This window comes from Microtus pennsylvanicus, chromosome 9 (assembly GCF_037038515.1).
Source record: "Microtus pennsylvanicus isolate mMicPen1 chromosome 9, mMicPen1.hap1, whole genome shotgun sequence".
Classification (NCBI taxonomy): Eukaryota; Metazoa; Chordata; class Mammalia; order Rodentia; family Cricetidae; genus Microtus; species Microtus pennsylvanicus.
In genome coordinates, this window is record NC_134587.1 from 14329712 (window position 1) to 14346137 (window position 16426).

Here is a 16426-nt window from a genome sequence, read left to right on the forward strand (position 1 = left end):
CACCGAAATCCAAAGCACTTCCGGTTCTAAGCACTTCATGGGAAAGATACACAACCTCGTCCAGATTACAGCCCCTTCTTACTATTAAGAATGAAACCGGCACGCTGTAATCAAGCCCATATTTTTATACTGTGCTTAGAACATTATATGATCTCCTTTGTAATGTGGTATTGTTTTACCTCGGGGTTTATAGTATTACACAGTCTAAATGTTCATCATTTTTATTGCCACAGACTTCCTTTTTCCATAGTGAAGCTTTAAAGTTTGCTTAATCACTTTCTAATTGTTGCGTATTTGGGCTGTTTCCAGTTGTGTGTGATTACAAACAGGGTGGCTATAAACATCTTTGTTCAAGTAGGCTTAAATGCTGCTGCTTTCAATAATTCCCCAAGGTGGGAATGATTAGCTCAAGGGGCACGATGACTTTATTGAGCTCTTGTGGTGCCAGAATGCTCTCTAAAAATAACATCCTAATTAGTAGTGTCACTGTTAATGAAGAGGGCACCTGGGCATCTCTCTCTCTCTGCCTTTCTTCATCTCTCTTTTAACCTCTAGGAATATTTTATATTCTCAAAAGAAAAGTGACATGGGTTTGGATGGTTCCAAAAGCAATAGGCCACCTCTTCTATTAGACCTTGTCTACAGTCAACCAAGCATGTCACAAAGACAGCAATGCAGAAGACCTTGTCCCCTGGCAGTAGACAGCCTAGGCAGCACGGTATACTGCTCATAGGGTCTCTGGTCCTTTGTGGATCTGGGTTGATGTGCGGGGATTTGGAACAGTGGGGTTCATTAAGTAGGCAGAGTCAAGGGGCAATGGTTTGGAAGTAAGATGACTTGGAATTCTCCAGGTATCGGCAGGCTCAAATTCCTCAGCACCATCTGCTTCCGACTCATTTGTTGTCGTCTCTGTTGGCTCCTCTCTCCATCGTGCCAGTGTCGCCCCAGAAAATGACCATGGTTATTTCTCCTGTGCGTAGCCATTAGACCTGGCTTCTGTCAGAGGTTACCAGCCCGGAAAAACTGCTTGTAAAGCTAACGACGTGGGCGGTTTCCTCGAGAAAGAGAAAGTTAATGACCTTCACTGAATTGTAGTTCACAAGACCTGGCATTTGAAACCAAGATTAGCCAAAAGGGCACACGGTCTCTGACCTCGATTCTGGCGTTCCCTTCCTCCCTCCCGCCCTTCCTCCCTTTCTCCGTCTCTCTCGGGGAATCAATGTGGTCACAATCAGCATTTCCTTCCCCTTCCTAGGCAGTGCTAAGTACTTCCCTTTGCCCTCTTATTATTTACTCTTAAAGATATCAGCTCTGCTGGGGACAAGAAAATCAGTTCCCAACTCGCTTCAGGGTAAGAGAATGTGTGGAAAATGACTGTACTTTTTCCCACTTCAGATTCCAGAAAAATACCTCCCACTCTGCGGGGGGAAGCACAGCACAGTGACTCAGAGTCAGGCGTCAGGTAGAGGTGGGGAGGGACTATAATGGATCTTGCACCTCACTTGGCTCAAGGAAATAATAATTACAGGGCCCCTCAGCTTCTGCCGTCTCCTCTCTCAACATCATCAGTTTTAGCTGACACAAGATAAGTAGAAAAACATCCCCTGGTGCGCCACAAACATTTGGCATTTTTCCCCCTCCGTGTACTCCTGTTGAGTTCCATGATTAAACCTCATTGAGAGAGGCATTCTATTTTTTCATAGGCTCTTCATTCTTTCTAATCACTTCTGCTTTTGTTTCAAACTTTACTTGGCCGGTATGAAATCAGGAGCATTGTGGAAGGCAGAAGTGTTCAATTTAAAATTGTCTGCCGTATTCCCCCCTGAATAGAGAATTTGTAGCAGACAGTTTGCTTTCTTCTTCTCTGCCAAACCACCATGAATTAACTATCCCACCACTCTGGGGCCGCATATGTGGGAATGATAGCTTCCTAGCAATCAAATAAAGCAGAGAGCCAGAAGCCAAGTCTAGTATTTAATCTAAAATGTGTACTTTTTAAATATAGTCTTAGTGCTCTCTCTATTTTAATGCTGAAATAATTTTATGACTTTAAAAACAGTTTTCAAAGGACCATTGACAAGCAATATTAATTTGAATGCTCAGGAGGCGCTCACAAACAATTCTATTGGTCTTTAGAAGCTATCTTTAGAAAAGGAATTGCTAAGCTTACCATGCATGCTTTAACTCCCTCCACAAGGAAAGACCTATCATTGCCTGCTTTACTTATGCAATGATCAAGTTAAGCAATCTATACCCATGTGAAGGAGAAAATAATTTTGTGCCACTGTTGAGCTGAAAACTCTTGAGATGATTTTGCTTGAAAGGGGGGGTGAACGGAGAACATGTGAAGTCTGGACCTAGGGGATTATGAGTTGTGACTCATCTTGGCTAATGAGTACCGACATTTCACTCCCGCCTTCCTCCTCTTTCCCTCCTTTAGTCCTTCCCTCCCCCCCCTCTTCCCACTCTTCCCTCTCTCATCTCTGATCCTCCTGTCTCTACCTAAGAGGTATCAGAATTACAGAAATGTACCTTCTTGCCTGGTTTGATAGTTCTTGATGTGTACTTATGAGATGTCCAACATTCCCATATCTATTCTACTTGAGATCCACACACATCCACTTAGTGCCATGGGGGGATGCTAATAATTAACCAGAACCATCAATGAGTCTACCCCAGGTCCTCATAGAATTCCCTAGTGACTCCTATTTGCCTGCTCTGCTGCTGTGATTCTTGCTTCTTGATTAGAACCAGGAACTCTGTTAATGTCCTGATGCAGGTTCTTGCCTTGGGAGAGCACAGGACTCCCCGTTCTAGTCTTAGCTTTCAGCTCAGACTTGGAATGGTAGTGTCTGGTCTTTCACATCTGGCTTTTCTGATCACAGTCATGGAGAAGAGGCAGCCTACACCTTACACAGCCCAATGAGTACAGACAAATGGCAACCAATGATGCTTTGTTCCCTTACAGAAAGGAAGAAGAGATTAGTGGAGTCTAAGGCTCTATCTCATGGGATATCCAGGTTCTTGGCATCAGCATTTTGGTTTATGAAGCTTTGTATACAGACATGACTTTCAGTTAAATTGAGCACTGAATCCGTATAGGCAATCTTCAAATTAAAGCAGAGTTTGGGGCCAATCTTCAGCTCTGGGAAAGATCTTATAAAAATACATTAGATTGTACAGAAAAGGGGATGGTGGTGTTTGCATCTCTTAGCCATCATTAACTAAGATAGTTTTTCTTTGCTTGATCTAAACTTGGTCAGAAATCACTATATTTTACCCTATTCCAGAACCCTGAATCCTAAAACTACTAAAAATCCTTAGGAGGGATTCGTTGCAGTCATTAATTTACCACAGATCAGCAATAAGCCTTAAGCTTATTTATTTATGCAATTTTGTGTGTGTGTCTCTAAGGAATTATTTTGTCAAGCATGTGTTAGACTAGCTTAGCTCTAAGATCTATCTAATATATTTTTCTGATCTCAAATGAATTTAAAAACTGTTGATTATTTAACTTGAAGGAAAAGTCACATGCTATAAACTTAAATGCTTCAAAGTGGACAATTGACTGTGCCCATATATTGTCATTTCTGTACAACCATGACTGTCATTGACTTTTAGAATGTCACCATCACCCTTGAAGGGAACCCTGTACGTTTGAAGTGGTTGTTTCCATTTCTGCTCTTCTTTCGGCTGATGGAAGCGTTTTGTTTCTGTGGGACCTATCTGAGCGTGCTCTTGTGTGTTGGCTTCTTTCGCTCAGCACAGTTTATCACAATGCCTTTGTGCCTCAGCCGTCACATAGCATGAATCAGCATTAGACCTGCACAGTCGTTTTGTTTTCTGGCAGTGCCAGGAGCTGATCTCAGGGCTTCACACGTTCTAAGCAAGTTCTCTACCATTGAGCTACATCTCTAGGCTGCGCATGTTTTTCAATAGTACGTGACTCTCTAATTCTTCCCAGACAAGATTTGAAAAATAAATACAAAACTAACAAAACCACAGAGCCATAATTCACACTTGTAGAAAACCCACCCTAGCACAGAACTTATACAGTTTGCCAAAAGATACAGGATACCTGCTTCCGCCCTATGACAGCTTCATAATGTTGAGCCAATCCTCACGTTCTTAAAAGGAAAAAAGAGCCATACCCTGTTGGAGATCTTCAACTTTGAGATTCCTTTTTTTTTCTTGAAAAAGCTTGTTTTCTATTATTCTTCAACTCTATGATTCACATCTGTGGCTCTAGTAATTTCTGAGGATTTCTCTGATATATGCTGTCGATGACTGCAGAGTGACTTGTCACATACTGACTGAGCCTACCTGTCAGAAATAATAATACCCACAGAGCTGAAATCAAGTTAGAGCCCATAACCGAAGCCTTGGAGAGAATGATGTCTTGGGTTTTAGGAAGGTGGCAGTTTCTGGCAGGAAACAATCCAGAATGTTCCTAAGTTCCTCACTTTGCCAGTGGGGCATGTATCATTTATGAGGACACAGGAATACACTAACAAGGCTGGGGTGGTGGCTCTGTCCTATAATCACAGCTACAGGCGAAACTGAGGCAGGAGGATCACAAGTTCAAAAGGCCTGCTGGAACTACAAAATGAGTTCAAGACTAGTCTGGGCAAGTTGGTAAGAATCTCTCTTGAAAAGATTTAAAATAATCTATAAGGGGATATAGAGACAATATAGTTCAATGTCATAGCACCTGCCTGGTGGTTCAGTCCCCAAACCAGATAAAAAGACAAAGAAGGAAGCAAAAGAATGAGGGAAGGAAGGGGAGAAGGAAGGATAGAAAGAAAGAAGTCAGAATACCTAAACGTTTTATGGATGGAATAGTTGTTGAAGCTGACTTCTTATCTGAAAGTCTCATGCAGGGACAGCTGTGCTTAGATGCCACTATGGTGGTGACCTTCTCTTCCTTAATGACTTTAATAAGCCTTACTTAGTACGGACAACATGATTATCCAATTGGATAGTTAAAAGTAACACCTTTGCATGGAAGAAATCGCAAGAGTGTGTTTGGGCTCAGGGATTTAGTTGGTCCTGCCATGAAGTGGATAGACCATTGGATCTGGCCACTCTCAGGCTCAGAGTTCAGTATCTCACCATTTTGGAAGCTCTGACTGATCTGAAACATCACGTGCTATGCATTGTCCTCCATAAGTATATGTCACTCAAGTATCCTTTAGATGTAAAATGTCTGTCTGTAAAAACTTCTTTGAACTCTTGATTAACTGCCTGGGCTACTTTCTAGAATATTATGGAACTCACCATACCTCTTGTATTATGTTTTCGTAAATCTGCTTGAAAACTGCCTGCAGTTTTTGATATGTATAATAAGACCTTTACAGTTAGCAATCAAATAGTTTTCCTAATGTTCAAATTGCTATTTTGAAACATACTTTAAAATATGTTGATTGCCTTAGGATATGTGATGTTAAGTCAAAGGGACTACAAATATGGTCAATCTTGAACCAGTTTTTCCCAATTCTCTGAACAGATGGCTACTACATTATCATTTAATGATGATTCTGAAATTAATAACAGTTATAGTTTGAGCAGCACAGAGAGAACAATACAGTGTGTGACACTTAAGGACACTTAAGTTCTTACTGCTCTTTTGAACGGCTGCTTTCACAAGCAGACATACAGAGCTGGCTCCGCTGCTAAGGACTAAGCTGCAGAAACCTCGGGCACATGCAATGACCAGTGTCCACAAATTACTCCATGCTCTAATTAATGCTCCATCAGAAAGCCCATCTTGGTTTGTATTTCAGCAATCATTCTCAGTTAAGTGTCTATGATCAATAAATATGAAACAATGATAGAGAGGTTATTGATCATGGCTAGTTGCATCACAAAAACCAGGAAATTACTTGTGGATATGTTTCATGCAACTTAGAGCCATTCAAAGATGGGAATAAATGTCATCAATTGTAGCAGGTAACTTAAGAAAGCCATTGGCCTTAAAAATATTTACCACACTGAACATTTTCACCAAACCAGGAAATTACTTGTGGATATGTTTCATGCGACCTAGAGCCATTCCAAAACGGGAATAAATGTCATCAATTGTAGCAGGTACCGTAAGAAATCCATTGGCCTTCAAAATATTTACCACACTGAATATTTTCACGTGTATCCTGATGAGCCTGTCATTCTCCCCAATCACGGAGTTCATTACACTCAGATTACAACTACATGCAAGTAATTCTAAGTGGCTCCAAATGTCTCTCTTCTGCTTTGCCTTCTATTTTAAAAACACTCTGAAAGCTTTGGGCCCACGGTCTAAATACTTTAGTCCTGTCTGGCATTTCATTCACTCAATGTGTGGCTAAAAAGGGGGCTAACAAAGACATGCAAAGATGTCTTTCTGTTTGGTAAGTCTTTCCCAAGGCTTTCTTGAGTTCTTTGTCATGCTCCTTCCATGCAGACTCAGCCCCCTTCCAACTTTGTGGCTAACGTCCTTGCATGGGACTCTTGTGAACTGTAGAAGCTGCTGGATGACATGGGAAGGCCTGTCATATCTTCATCAGGACTTAAAGAGAAAGTGGGAGGGAGGACTTCAGCCTGAATGACCCTATCTTTTTCTTTATCAACCAGACAACACTTGGTGAGTTAAGAAAAATACACTGCTTTATATTTTTGTGAGTCTTTGCAGAATCTCATGCTGAGGGATTTGCCACCTACGTCCACTTGCTCAGGCTGCTGTGCATAAATCAGTTTTCTTCCCACCCCCCACCCCCATGTGAAAATGTGGCCTAAAAAAAAAACACTGCAAGACTCGGCTTATGCATTCTGTTTTCTCAAAATGCTACAACCAGGATAAAATAGTGGCAAATACATATTACATTTCTTCTAATAAGTGCTAGTAGAAGATTCTAGACTTGCTCCTCCCTGAATCCAAGACATATAATACTGAGCTCTGTTCTTCCACATAATTTATTAATAGTGAAGAATTTTATTTGTTTGGTTTTGGTTTTTTTTAAGACCAGGTTTGTGTGTAGCCCTGTCTGTCCTGCCTCAAACTCACAGAAATATTCCTGTCTCTGTTTCCCAAGTGCTAGGATTAAAGGTACACACCATCACCCCCTGGCTTACAGGGAAGAATTTTTAATACTTTGAATTTAAATGATTAAAATCGAATCCAAAGACCAAAAATCCAAAATTAGACTTATTTTAATATGTCAGAAAGGTGAAAAGTATATGAGGGGTGACGAAGGATAAGACAAGCTACAGGGAAGCAAAAGGAAATCAGCCTGAGGGCATTCGTGGAAAGAAGCAGAGGAAGAGAAAGGAGAGAATAATGTACAGATTGGACCCTAGAGGGTAGAACATAAAATCAAAGTAGGGAAGGTTGTCAACCAATCCAGACACAAGGATGAAAGTCTCTGCATCTTTTATTACCATCCAGGAGAAAACTTCCATCCACCAAGGTCAGTGTGACTTCAATGGCAACACCCTTCGATGTTTACTACCTGCAAGGCTATGCCATCAAACCGTGGACGACCTAGTTGAGAACCACTGTCTTTGATCTGTACTGTACTTAGCAATTAGTGACATTAAGCTATTTAGATCAACACTAAAAGATGGGGTTTTGTATGTGCATTGTTTACAGCTGAGAAAGGATTGATTTTTCTGTCAATGTCCTATTTTATAAGAATGTTCTCACAATAAAAGAGGTCTTGCAATCAAATATTATTTGTTTACTGTGATTCTTTATAATGGTCACTCATAATTTGTATATTGATAAGTTCTATACAGTTCCATTTCCAGTTTATTTGTAGTGGCACTTCATTTGTATTTTAATAAATAAAGCTTGCCTGAAGATCAGAGAGTAGAACAGCCCCACAGGTCAGCCTTACAGATTAGGCAGGCAGGGGTGACACACACCTTTAATGCCAGTAGCCACACTAGTTTGCCATAGGAACCAGGTGGTGCATGCCTTAAATCCCAGCCCTAGAGAGAATTATAAAATGGGGGAAAACAGCTCGTAGTGTCATTTCATTCTGAGACTCCTGGAGGCAAAATCGCCATTTCGGACTGGGGTAGAGGTAAGAGCCAGTTGCTGGCTGTTTTGCTTTTCTGACCTTTCAGATTGAAGCCCAGCATCTCACTCTGAGTTTTTATTAACACGCTCCAGATTACATATACAGTTACATGCTTATTTTAGGATCTTGTTATTTTAAAAGCTCCATTAGAAATTCTGCTCTTCTCAAACTTTATTAAATAATAGACTATATATTTTTATTTTTGAGTCGATTCTAATGTGTTATTTTTCTTTTGTAGTCCTGGAGATTGCATCCAGGGCCTGATGCCTGCTGGGCAAACGCCCCACTGCTCAGTCTTATACCTAGCTATAATACCCTCTTGCTTCTCAGACAGGCTGAATAGTGACTTTGTCTCTTATTCTGGTTTCCTAATAGTTTCTGGTGAGGTGTTTGGTATGGATTATGACTAGACTAAGATTTGGATTTTTTTTTGGTTTATTCTGTTTGTGTAAAAGCAAGCCCGAGTTAGTATACATGCAAGTAGGAGGAATGATTCATATAAGTGGAGATCTACACTAAAAGATGGAGTTTTATATGAATTTTCTTCTCCCTAAACAAACAAATGAAAACAAAACAAAACTAAAAACAAAGCAAAATAAAACCAAGCCAAGGTGAACAGCTTTAAAGGTACTTAGAATGCTTTCTAAATGTCAGTCCCAATTCTCTTATTATTTAAGTCATATCTGTCACCAGAGTCTCTCAGACATTCAAAAGAAGAAATTACCCTTCCATAGTATCCAATTTCATAGACCGGGAACCTACGACAGGTTACAGATGAAAATAATTTCGTGTGACACTTATGTCAGAGAGCATGTCAAAGTGAAGTTCTCATCCCGTCCACTTCTGGTCTATCCATATGTAGGCTCTAGCCCCGTTTCAAGTAAGCCTCTCAGTTGTCAGTTCTGGGCCAACACTACACTCAGCCCCGTTCATTCACCTTCTCTGATTGGCTGTCAGGAAAACCCACGAGCATCAATGCTGTCATTCACACTTTAGAGACGAGGCGGCAGGCTCAGTAGCACAATTTAAGAACCTTGGGAAGCGGTGGAATTGGGATGTGGAAAAGGGTCTTGTTAATCTCTGTATCTTACCAATTATTACAGAGAGATATTTGGGGTGACATGGTGTGCAAGTTCCCCCACAAAATATCATATCATATCATATGGTTTCTATCTCCCCATCCACTTACAGATGTCAAGGCATGTGACTATATACATGTTCAAAGACAGAAAGACTATGCAGGTGCCTGGGAGTGTTGGTGGTGAACATGGTTGCCAGAATGTTCTCAGTGATGGTGAGCGAACATTCTAAATGCTGGTATGCGTTCATAACAACCAGCTTACATAGTTAGCTAATAACTGTTCTGGTGCTCTTCTTGTATTCTAGTCTCTATTCTGAGAAAGAGACCCATGGAAAATAAAGACCGCTGGCTATCCCTTTTGCTTCTTTTGACGGTGACGAGTAGAGTAATTGTGAGGCTAACGAAACTGTATTTCCTATTATCCTTCAATTTAAGTAAAACATCTGGTGGTCATGTTATCAGTAGTATAGTTAATATATGTAATCTTACTTCTTCATTTACTTGGGCACGGAGATTCCTACCTAAGTTTCTCTCCATGTAGATGTACTTTTAGATAAACACTAGAACACTGACCCAGGCCTGTAATGCTCGCACTTGGAAAATGGAGGCAGGAATATCAGAAGTTCAAGGTCTTCCTAGATTATATAGTAAAAGCAATGCTGTCCTATGTTACACGGCACTCTGTTTCAAAATGACTAACGCAGGGCTCGGAGAGATTTCTCAGGGGTAATCAATTGCCTGGAATCCAGTCATGAAAGGCAGGGACAGAGGCTGTTTAGAGCAAGCAATGGGTTTGATGGCGCGGTCCTTCCTTACGAATGAGGTAGAAGAGCGATGGCCGATAAAAGATGGTTATCAGCTTCAACTTCAGGCCTCTGCATGTGCACACGTACCTATGTACCTTCACACATGTCCACACACATGCAAAGATTCATATAGACAGTTACACAGGGAAAGAGAAGCAAACAGACAGAAATCAGAAACAAAAATAAAAGTATCCCAAGTAAATTAAAGTTCTATTTTCTATAGTTTATACTTTTCTATAATAGTATTATGAACATTTACATTTTTTGTGCATCCATGTGTTAGGTGTACCATGTGTATGCAGCTGGCAACGAAGGCCAGAAGAGGGGATCAGATCTAGGGCACCTGGAGCTACAGATGGTTGTGAGCCACCTGGTATGGGCGCTGGGAGGCCACGCCAGGTCTTATGTAAGGTTAATAAGGTCTTTTCTGCTGAGCCATCTTTCCCGCACCTGATTGCTTAGTCTTTTAACACAGCTGTTACTGTGAGAAATACATGCTGCCATACGTATGTACCCCAATACAACTATTTTCATATTGTGAACATTTAGGTAGTTAAACATTTTTTGTCTCAAATAATAGTGTGAAAATCTCTGTCTCCATCTAGGTCTGCCTTCTTTTAACAGAGTTCTAAAAGAATCAGATTACTGGATCAAAAGGTGGAAACATTTTAAGGCTTTCCAAGAGATTTAAATGATTTCAAGCCACACATGAGGGTGATTATCTTAAAAAGGTAACAACCTCATCACCATTTAACACTATCACCTAAATACCAGAACTTCTGCTCTAATAGGCAAATAATAATATCCCATTGCTCCTCTAATTTGCATTCCTTTGATTGTTAGTGGGCTTGATTTTTCAAAAGTTTATTAAGGTAATTAAGAAAATCCAGTTCATTAGCTTAAGTTCAGGGTTAAGAATAAAATCAGGGAAGTTAAAAGGCAGGTGTCCAAATGTTAGGGCTTTCTCAAGTACACACAGAAAGGGAAAATCTCTGGAATGAAAATGGCAATAAAATGCTTTTGAATCTTGCAAATTTCCAGGGATATACTTATTTTTAATGTGACTTATAGATGCTTAGCAGGGTAGTCTGTGAGAAATGTAAAGGCTTTTTGCTCTGAAATACATGTCAACTAATGCTGAGAAAATATTCAAATGAGAATCTTTATAGACTTGAGCGTGTTTTTCACATGGTTGGCTTATTGTTCTGTGGAATTCTTGAACCAAATAGCACTTTTTTTTTTTCTCTCAGTGATTTCATTATCACCTGCTTAACACCCAGATGCTAGCTCAATAAACAAACAAGTGCACATCGGATTATGAAAAAGGAACTGTTCATTTAGGCATAAGCAGCACGTTCAAATATATAAAGATGGAGAAGTATGAGCACTCAGAACCATCAGATATCAGCTTAACTTGCCCATTAGCCCATTAACCATACACCCAGACTTAGGGATGGAGCATCTCTGGTCTTGCACTGATTAGCAGCTTGGCAAGTGTGCCTTGGTTATGAGAGCGCCCTGACAGTCCTACCCTAGAGGCATCTGCCAAGTAGATAAGGAAATGATCACAGCATGCTGTGTGTGGCTCCCACTGCCTTTGGGAGAAACACTAGATTGATCGCCAATGAGTATGAGTAGCTTCTATGGAGTGAGATTCCTGCCAGGTTGTAGGAGGCCAAAATCGTATGCTCACTGACTTCCACAATGTCAGCTGGAGAAGGTCTTGTAAAACTGAAGGATCTTCACCCTACTGTATATGCAGGCCTTGCTCTTCTTCAGCTAGCTTATTTATCAAATATTAGTATTTATATGAGATCTTAAAACATATCTTTTGCTGTGACTATTTCACGAGAAGTCTTGTGTAGGTGATCTAGTTTATTGGAAAGCATCTGAAAGCATCAATTATGATGATGTAGTCACAAGCTATGAGTGTAGCACAGTGTATTAAGGTAAATTATGTTTGATATCCATGTGTTCTTTAATATATATTTATTTTAGTAATTTTACCTTCAAATATGAATTTTTAAAAGTTATTTTTTTCACTTGTTTTTTTACATATTTATTTATTATGTATACAATATTCTGTCTGGGTGTATGCCTGCAGGCCAAAAAGAGGGCATTACAGATGGTTGTGAGTCATCATGTGGTTGCTGGGAATTGAACTCAGGACCTTTGGAAGAGCAAGCAATGCTCTTAACCTCTGAGCCATCTCTCCAGCCCCTTAAAAATTATTTTTATTTTATATTATGTGTTTTAGTGGTTTGCTTCCATGTATGTCTGTCTCTTCATCATGTGCATGGGTAGTGTCCATGGCATGGTGTCTGGCGTGTAGGGTTACGGGCCACCATGGGGTTGTGTGAAATCGAACCCGTTTCCTCTGACTACTGTTTCCTCTTGACTACTGGGACAGCTCTCCAGGCCTTTACATTTAAATATAAAACACAGTACCAATGATGCTTCATTTCTAGTTGGTAAAACTATCACTCTGTGAAATAAAGAATAACAACTAAGTTCTAAAAACTAAGAATGAAGAATTATTTAAGTCATCTATAATCATGTATTGCATTACAATTTTTCTGACAGACTACTGCATTTATTCATTAGTTCATCTGCCCACGTCACAGACATTTACTGGTTATCTTCTTAGTGTCATGTGCTAGGCTACAACAAACAAAATTCTGTTCCTTCTTGAAGATGCTCACATACTTTTTTTTTTTTTAATATACTGGTGATATAGAGACTCCAGATCCTTTCGACATGATGGGTTAAGCCATCCTTTTCTTCTGGCTGGGGAAATTCCGCCTTGAGGAAATTAAGAAACACTGGACAGATCCATTAAGGGATAATTACCTTTTGACAGATATCAATAATGCATAATCAGTATCACTGTATATTTTTAGAAAGGTTTGATAAGAGTAACATACTTTGTAAGTCATGTGTTTGAGACTGCGAAAATGTTTCGGAGGTTAATAAGGAAACATGAAACTAGAGTGACCTTTAATCTTGTAATTGCGAATGAAATACATATGCACCTAATCAAAGGCCTTGTGCCGCCTTTCTGAAAGCTGGAAACATCCCCAGCTGACGGCGTTTCTGCGTGTAGGTTGCACGGCTCAGAGCGCATTTCCATAAGCTGCCAAGCATTCAGGGTAAGATGACAAATGACAGTTCTTCCAAACGGGGACTTTCCACTCTAAAACTTGAGTTCAAATTCTACCCTAGAAAAATTTTAGCAGTGTGACCTTGACCTTGCTGCAGATACTTAAGTTAAGCTTGAACCTCACGTGTTCATAAGAAACAGAACAACACTCCCTTTACAGGGCTGTTATGAGAACTGAATTAGAAGATGTGTATAGTGCTTCAGCCGCCCTGCCCGGCATCTATCAAATCCTTCAGGAGACAGCTGTGCTATGAGAAAAGACACCTATGTGATGTTCCTTTTGGGTCATTTCTCAAAAGAGTCAATTTAAAGAGGACCGAGAGACATTGGCTTGGCCCTTCTTCTAGCTATTTTGTTCTGGGGTTTATTTTGCCACTTGTCCATGAAGCAACATGGTGGCTGAATTCCTGACTTTTTTCTTTCAGAGATGGGAAGCTCTTCCCGATGCATTTTCCTGGTTGTTAGTAAGCCCTCTGAACTGGTGAGACCTTCTTCTTTCAGGATAAAGCTTTCCAGGATTTTCAAAAGCAGTTATAACATAACATGATGGTGATGATTTGGTACAGAAACCATGCGTGGCATTATTCTCCCTCAGTTTGTATTTAATTATTGGGTAGGTTTTGTTTGTCAGATTGTGAGGAAGACTTCTTTGCCAAATCCCAGTACTTACGAGGAGTCCTCTCAGAAACACTACCCTCTGGATTTTTCTATCTTCTTTCATGTCTCAAACAGGACCTTTTCATCTCCTCTACACTTATATATTAGGGGGTGTTTCTAAGACCACTCGCTGAAAATTGGCACATGGAGCCATCTTAGTCTTCTCTGCTAGAACTTCATGGAGACACCAAAGATGACTTTGAAAGAACAAATACGGGGACGCTTCTCACAGCATTGTGTGGATGCCGGTTGTTGTTCATAACCATAGCTACTTGTCCATTAGAAGAATACATTCAAAATCGAGATGGAAAGGGGAATGGAAAGGAAATAACTCTTTATAGAATTCCAGCATATATGAAACCATATGAAGACATCTTCATATGCGATCACACAGTCCTCACGCAGCCATCTCAGAATGCATACTTATCCACAGTTCTTAGTCTCCAGAGAGTTTGAGCAAAAGGAATGCACAAACAAGACAGGGAGCTGACTGTAAATTCATCCTTGTTTCACTGTACAGTGTTGAAATATGAAGCTAGCGCACCAGAAAAGACTAACAGTTAATAACCTCGCATTGACAAGGAGAGGGCCAAGACAGGACACAGTGATGTCACTGTGAGATGAAGCTATTGTCTCCAAGGAACGAAAAATCAAGCTGAGAATCAAAAGGTCTTTTCTGGTACTATAATTTTTCCCTTTTCCTTTCTAACACTCAGAATATGCAAAACACTTACTGACCCCCATTAAGAGGATACGGTGGCTTGAAAAACTAAGTCATTTAGGAAAACATAAGAGAAAAATCTTTGTGGCTTTGGACTAAGAGAAGTCTTCTTAGATTTCCATTAAAGAAAAACATTGATAAGATTAAGATTTTGTTTTTTATTAAGATTGTTTTCTTTATACACCAAGAAATTAACAGAATGAAAAGTTCAGCCATGTACACGAAAACTATTTTTTTAGGTGAGATTATTTATTTCCTCAATATCTAAATATTTCTCAAAAACATCACTGAAAAACAGATAAAAGAATTGAGCAGATACATTAGCAAAGAGGGTAAAGAAATGGTAAACAGGTCCATGAAACAGTTTACAAACCCATTGGTCCTTGGAGAAATGCAAATGAAAACCACAAAAGAAGTCAATATCTATTAAGTACATCGGCTAGCTCAAACCCAAACCAAGCAAACAAAGTAACCACAGATCCAGTACTAAGGAAGCCACTGAACAGCAAGAAATTTCATTTATCACTGGTACAAATGCCAAATGTGTAGTCTCCTGTCTAGGAAATCAGCTTGACCTTTTCTTATGAAGTTAAACAAAAGCTTACCACGAGGCACAGAAATTGAACTCACAGATAATTAAAATGAAATGGAGATCCGTGTTTACACAAAACACTGAGTATTTTTCAAATGTATCCACTTCTGGAATTTACTACCCCTTCACTGAGGCACAGCAAGCAAATGGTGGCACATCCGCCTAATGGATCCTATGCAACAATGTAAGGAGCCAGTTGCTAATCTATGCACGTGTAAAATGTCACCTGAATGCCACGTGTGTTATGCTAGGCAAAAGTAAGCCAGAGCATATACTATAGGACATAATTTATATTTTTTCATTTATTAAGTCCTTAGCTTTGAAACAAGAAACTCAGTCCAGAGAACTCCCAGCTGACTCTGTTCCTGTAGAGAAATGCCTGAGATAATTCGCTTCAAAGAAGGACGTTACTTTGGTTTATGTTTCCAGAGGTTTCAGTCTATGACTGTGTTGTTCTGTTGCTTTCAGCCCTTAGAAGCCCTATTGATCCTGTCAAGGGGATGTGGTGGGGTCTTAGTGACCTCATAAGTGACCCGTGGAGACAGGGACATAGAAGAGGAGGGACTCGAGTCTCCGTATCTCCTCCAAGGGCATTGCCATAGTGACCTATTTTCTTTATACTTGGCCCCACCTTGGGAAAGATCTGCCAGCACTCCACGGCATCACAGGCTGTGAACAGCCCTCAGGAAGCAGGCCTCTGGAGTACATCTGGATCCACACTGTAGTAGTGACATTCTGGAAATGACAAACGTCCAGGTGAAAACAACAGGTTTTCTACTTATCAAGGATTCAGGTTTTGACTGAAAGGGGCTGCAGGGTGGTATGCAGGGCTAGGGTGCTAGAACTGCTCTGCGTACTAATAGTGGCTGCCATTATGTAGGGCTATGCATTTGTCACTTGTCATAGAAACCTACGCCAGAAAGTAATTTTTACTGTACATAAACTTTATAATGATACAAGTGAAAGCTGAAAGCCACCCCAAAGAAGACCCCAAGATTTATGAGATTCAGATTTGACTCTTCCTTGCTTGACCTTGGCAAAGAACGGAAACCACTCTAGAGAAAAGGCTAACCCTGCCCATAGCATGCCACACCTGTACAGGGTGGAGTTTGTGCAACACGGACTCAGCTCTCAGAGACTTCTGGAAGCATTCCTGCTGCGGCTGGCTTGGGATGCCAGAGCTACAGAGGTGCCTGGCCCAGAACATCAGATGCTACCAAGAGAATCCAACTGTTTAACACAGCCCCAAAGATGTTTCATGCCTACTCCATCCACCCACTTAAAGATAGATTAAATAAAAACAATTTTAAAAGTTGACTCAATTATAAGAAAATTAGGCGAGAAAACGAGGT

The 16426-nt window shown here is 40.3% G+C and overlaps 1 protein-coding gene across 9 annotated transcripts in view; it reads right to left on the reverse strand.

Annotated features, from left to right (window-relative positions):
- B3galt1 (beta-1,3-galactosyltransferase 1) overlaps positions 1–16426 on the reverse strand; it is a 501059-nt gene that overhangs the window by 77607 nt on the left and 407026 nt on the right. The window contains exons 6-7 of one of the 9 annotated variants that reach the window (XR_012911781.1): positions 16168–16267; positions 14728–15809 (exon numbers count right to left, since the gene is read on the reverse strand). The exons of the other annotated variants lie outside the window; for them this stretch is intronic. The gene's annotated coding sequence lies outside the window, so the exon portion shown is untranslated. Of the gene's footprint in view, positions 1–14727; positions 15810–16167; positions 16268–16426 lie in introns of those variants that run through there. 9 annotated transcript variants of the gene reach the window in all.